The sequence below is a fragment of the Poromitra crassiceps genome (genome assembly GCF_964638095.1).
Source record: "Poromitra crassiceps genome assembly, chromosome: 3".
In the NCBI taxonomy this organism is placed as follows: domain Eukaryota; kingdom Metazoa; phylum Chordata; class Actinopteri; order Beryciformes; family Melamphaidae; genus Poromitra; species Poromitra crassiceps.
This window is the reverse complement of record NC_139625.1, coordinates 52,594,323-52,600,852: the sequence shown is the minus strand read 5'-3', so window position 1 is coordinate 52,600,852 and position 6,530 is coordinate 52,594,323.

Sequence of the window (6,530 nt, the reverse complement as noted above, 5' to 3'; positions counted from 1 at the left end):
GAGAGTGGAATGCCATGGCTGAATTAGATTAAATTGGATTAACGATGTGACCGGAGGCCATCGGACACAGCTCTATGAGCAGAACCATGGCGAACACATATGCAAGATGTATTCAGCCCACGAACAACAGTTTTGGAACAACGGAAAACAAAGATTGATAAACAATCAAAGGTGTAAAGGCTGAGAACAATATCTCTGCTCTAACAACATCATAATTGAATTCAAATTGAAAAGTGTGTTATAGATCATGCAAAGCAAAGGTAAACACCGCGGGCTATTTCACCTGTGAGTCACATGTTGTCATTTTTTGAGTGGCTTCGTGCACAAGTTGAGAAAAAGCTTGTGATGAATATATTCATATAGTCTCAAATGCTCAGTGGAGCTGAGATGTCACGCATGTGTTGTTTTAATGTATGCATGTATGAATATGGCTAAATGCAAATCAGATTCATAACACCCTGTCTAATGAACTGCTCCATTTTATCAAATGAATGGCAATCAGAGCAGAAGGATGCTGCACTAAATGCCCTATATTATCAATCAGCAGAATATTAGGTTATCAAGTCCTGTCACAATCATGATCATATCATCATAATCATGATCATAATAGAAGAGTGACAGCATCATTAGTTATGAAAAAGACCCTTCTAAACGTCAAATGGGTTGCTGTAAAGCCAATGCAGTGACAGCCAGGCAGAGTGATGAACTGATGATGATGATGATGGTAATGGCAGCGAAATAACATCGAGATGAGAACTTAGTGCGGCGAAAGTACGACTTGCAGCAGTCCTGAAGGAGAGGAAAAAAGCTGAGACGTACTGTAAATCTTGCATGGGGGATATTTCGTCTCAAGCCTTAATGAGATCTGAATTGGATAAAGCACCTCGATCAGCTCATACAGTGTTGTTGAACGCTGCCATGCGAAATGCAATAATGATCATGGTGGTATGGTGGCTGTAATCATACAGCAATAATCTAACATCAGCCAGTTAGACAAGGAGGCAGCAGTGAAAACATCACCGCCCGGGAGAGGAAGAGCAATCACGGGGATGATTATGACGGGGAGATGAGGCGAGAGGGGGAAATGAGTGGAGGAGAGTGGCAACGAGGCAAAGGAATGGAGTGTAGGGAGAGAGAGGTGAGGAGACAAGAAGAGTCAGAAATGGGAGAGAGTACATAGAAGGGAAGAGGAAACAGCTAGGAGAGGAGCAGTGCAGGAGAGGTGGGAGAGAGCAGAGAGTACATAGAAGGGAAGAGGAAACAGCTAGGAGAGGAGCGGTGCAGGAGAGGTGGGAGAGAGCAGAGAGTGGGATTGCATAAGTCAGTAAAGGCTGCCACTCAGGATGAGAGCTCACAGTGAAACAGCTGAAATCTGATATTGATTACATCAAAGCCCTCCTCTCTCTCTCTCTCTGCGCACAATCCTGCCTCAGAGAAATACAGTAGCGTTGGATCCAAGTATGTGCATTTGTGTGTGTGTGTGTGTGTGTGTGTGTGTGTGTGTGTTGTTACTGTTGAAAAGAATGTGTGAAAGGTCAGACCATATCCGAAAAGTTCTTTTTTCCCCTCTACCAAACATAGGTACTGTAGCTAGGCACGCATCCAAGAGTTTGTGCTTCCTTAACAAACCAGTGCAATGCAGCAATGTTACATATTATTGCAACAATACATGAAAACAACTGAACACAAATAAGCAGTGGTGGAAAACATGCTGTGGAAATGCTGCACATCTACTCTTCACACAAGGGTCCACCCAAGAAATGCAATCAAGGTCAGCATGCTCAAGAGTGCCTGACAAATTGGAATACAATACTGCATGTGGAAGACAATATACAATAGGTCGTTGTTGGGAGAATAATGCAGACGTCCAAGAAAATGCATTGTTTACCACTGGGCCCGAAGCCCCCTGAATAGTAGAGATCAATATTGAATCCAGAGAGACATATGGGGTCCTCCTGCTAGAATTAGCTTTGGTGGATGGCCATCTCTCCATAATGAGACACACAGTCAACACCCAAGTTTCTCCACGTCCAATAAGCCCAGTGGACTCTTCAGCATTCAGCATAGCCTCATTAGAGCCAAAGAAGTTATGTGCTGATTGATGCATAGAAGTTATAACATTATCTAGCCTATCTATCTCTATCTGACTGACTGTCTGTATGCCTGTCTGTAGGTTATGTCTGTCTGTCTGTCTGCCTGCCTGCCTGCCTGTCTGTCTTTCCATGCATCTTTCCTCATGTCCAATTTAAACAGTGAAAACAGGCCTGACAGGTGTGGCTTCTCTCCATCTCTTTCTTGAGTCTCTCTGACTCCGACTTTGTCTTCCTTATCCTGCACACTGACGCAAGCGAACCAGAGATGACCGTCACCGCTTATTCCTTGCCATATTATTCATGTCACATAATTCCAATGTCTACCTCTCCGTCCTCTCTGTCCGTCAGGCTATACAGAGCCAATGCCAAGCTTCACACGGATTTACATGGGCCCCTGCTCCCAGCACAGACCCGCACTATCAGGCACAAGCAGCGCAGCATCAATGATCAAGTGTATGGGCTATCAGCCTGGATAGCCCACAGCCCTCTACAAAAATCAATTAGCCTGAACTATAGTGCACACATATTGTAATAGTGAGCAGAATTAAAGCATGACAAATTAAATACCCTAGTCATTAACATAACCTATTAAGACGTTTACCATGAAAATCCTTGGCAGAGTAACGCAATCCAATTGCATTCCCCATTGTCTGTCTCCCTACCAGCCCCTCTGATCCACACAGCGACGCTTAGCAGAGCACGGATGCGGGTAATACTCACTCAGTCCGCCGCCAAAGAATTAGGGAACGACCGAGAAAACACTTTAGAGGCTGACTGTCGACATGTCGTTCACGTTCAGCCGCACTCTCTCTCCCTCTCGCCTCTCCTGTAGCGGCTGAGGCGGGCGGATGGGGGGAGCAGCGGGGGACGTGATAAGACTGCAATGAGGTGGAGGATAAAAAACGGGGGAGAGAAACGATTGGCTTTAGGATGCAGGTCCGCTTCTCCACAGTGCGCAGCCCGTGGGAGCTGCGGCACTGGACCGCTGGACAGGCGTGCGATGCGTGGAGTTGTGGCAGGCAGGCTTAATGATGGTGGAGCTGGAGATCAGCCCCTCTTCGTCTCAGACAACTGGCTAATTCATGGAGAAAAGGGGGACGGAGGCGCAATTAAGCATGCAATAAGGTGCATGGCGCACAACTGCTAGTTTGTAAATTATAGGCATAACGCGCAGGGTGGGTTCGTCCTCACCATGGAGCCTTCACTTCCCCATAATAAACACATTAGTAGCCTACTGAAGACACAACAGAGTCGCAGACACAATGGGCCCCATAAACTTTCTCCTCACGTTGCCCCCATATGCAGTCTGGTAAAAATACCCCGACTGTTCAGCTATACCGACAATAATTTATAATCTCATTAGTTTATTCATCTTGCCCTTAAGCACCGACGGATTTCGTGAAACCGGTGTGTGTTACCATGGCGACCCGTGCCAGCTGGCATCATCGCGCGCGCGCGCACGCACGCAGCATCAGTTGGGGGGGGGGGGGCTGTGGTGACTTTTATGGGGAGATTATGTGGAAGCCTGGAAGTCTGTATGGCCTACATCACAACACCTGTCATGCCAAATGGAAGTGGTGGGCGCAACAGATGCCACGGAGACTGAGAGCGATAAAGCCCCCCCACCAACACTGAATTTAGCCTGAGCTGGCTTTCCTAATGACAGCCTGCTAGGTGTTCAGCTGCTCCATCAATACTGCCATTAAGAGGCCTGTAGGCCCACGGCCCGGGGTCCCCTACTCCAGCGGGTAAATGTCAGGGTCTCCATCAAGGACAACTGTGGTACCACGGTGCTGAAACAGGGCATTCAAAAAGCGTTCAAATATCAGTCAGCCATAGGAAAAGATTTAATAACAACATGTCTTCCACATTACTGAGCTGAAAGTTCAATTTTCAGTTCAATTTCACATTGATTTCAGCGTGCATTAAGGCGAATCACCTTGAGGTAATGGAGAGGTGCATTCTCTCTCTCTCTCTCTCTGCCTCACTGTAACTCTCCCCACAGCAATGGAGGGGAAAGCTCTCCCTGGAGATTGCTATCAGAAACAGTAACATAGACGGTTCCAGTAATATCAGGCAGATGTAGATGATGGTTATAGATTTCAGGGCTCTCAGGTGCATTAGGCTGTAATACTGCTTCCCCACAAGGCTACTTAACGCTGGCTGCAATGGAAACAGGCTGGCTGGGTTGCACAGGCACATGTACACATGCATTTGTAAACATCGCAGACATGCACTTACGCGTACGCACAAGTCACTTTAGTCACATAATATACAGTTGCAGCAGACGATGCATTAATAAGATCCAACAAGACAATGCATCGCCTATAGGTGTTGCCAGCAACTGACTCTGGGTGAGATATTATTTCCAGCTCTCTAATTGTTAATGTCAGAACTGCGGCAGGGGTAATGTGATCCCAGACCTGAGGTGATATATAGTGTAGCACTAGCTCAGACTGTAACAACGTCCACGCCAGAGAGTCTAGGAGGAAAACACCCGCTTCCCTCCCAGCAGTGTTGTCTGTGAAGCGTGGAGGCTCCCTAAATTAAGAAAACAAACGGAGAGGAACTCAGAGAAGATGGTTATCAGCCACCATCAGATACCTGCGTGTCTGTTCTCCTGGGGCAGGAGCCGCTCTGAGCACATAAAGTACTTTTTTGGAGCGTTGAAGGGGCCTCTAAAGTAGGGGATCTATTTATACTGGCCTAGTGCTGTCCTGTCTGTGGAGCTGTCCGGTGCTGAAATGGATGGGGATTCATTCTGTTTCATTCCAGCCACTTCCCTCTTTCTTCCTCCTCTGCTTTCTCCTCCAAAGCCTTCCCCTTCCACCCCCCATGTGAATTATTTCTGTCAGATCATACTTTGATTTCTTCTGTTTCATTTAGCCTTTCCTCCTCCCGTCCTTCTCATCCATTTCTTCCTTCACTTTTGACTTTCTTCCTTTGATTCTCCTGTGGACTCTGTCAGTTCAGGGTGCCTCTCGTGTCATTCTTTCTTTGTTTCCTTCTTCCCTTTGGCCATTAGGCTTGTTTTGTTCAGTTAGTTTGTTGCTTTCTTGCCTGGTCACACAGTAAAGGATTTGTCATAACAAACTGTAGCTCTCTAACTAAACCAACGCTTGCCTAAAGTCAAGTGTATAATATGTTCTTGTTCTCATTCAAGATATATTGTTGGAAGAGAAACTAGTGTGTGAGCGGGTAGTGTACACATGCATGCATGCGCGCGCGCGCGCGCGCGCACGCACGCGCACACACACACACACACACACACACACACACACATAATTACAAGTACACACATAAACACACACATACTTGTCCCAGAGTAAAAACATTGTTCACACACACATCCCTGTCCCCTGGAAATCTGTGCGTCAGATAATGTGCTCAAAGCTACATGTTGTTCACATACTGTACTGCAGCGCTGTCCCGTAACACGTGTTTTGGATTCTTTTTGGGCCTACATTGCCCCCAGTCTCTCATTACTCACTGGGATAAGGCAATCAGCGAGGCAAGGGCACCCTGTACCCAGTGGAAAGGAGAGAAACAGGGAGGGAGGGGGCACAGGGGAAGGCTGCTTGTGGGAGAGAGTGAAAGAGAGACAATGAGGAGAGGGAATTCGGGGAGCGTTGAGAGACATGGGGTGAAGAGAGAGGGGAGAGGAGCCAATAGATAGGGGGATAGATAGAGTGGGAGAGAGAGGGGAGAGAGGGAGAGAGCAGTGGGGGAGAGAGAGGGGAGAGAGGGAGAGAGCAGTGGGGGAGAGAGAGGGGAGAGAGGGAGAGAGCAGTGGGGGAGAGAGAGGGGAGAGAGCAGTGGGGGAGAGATGGCCAAGAGCGCAGGTGGTTCTGTCATTAGCTCCAGATTAAAGCAGAGGGCAACTCCAGAGGACTCACCTCTGATTCACACACTAGTACTGCTGGCAAGGACAAGCCTCATGGGAGACACACACACATGCATGGATGTGCACACACACCTACACACACACACACACACACAGGCACGCACACGCACACACACACACACACAGGCACGCACACACACACACACACACACACACACACACACACACACACACAGGCACGCACGCACACACACACACACACACACACACAGGCACACACATAAGCACATATGCAGAAGACGCAGTGATTCACAGGATTACCCACAAGCATGCAAAGCATGCATCTGAAGACACACACTAAACACACAAATGCACGCACACACACACACACATGCACACACTCACACACACACACACACACACACACACACACACACGGGTATAACTCCCCCTACTCATTCAACATATCATGCACAAGCTCCACAAGAGACACAGCAGTGACTCACGACGAGAACTCCCACACATGCCACATACACAGAGAGACACACGACGCACACACAGACACACACACATCGTTGGAGCTAATTAATCAA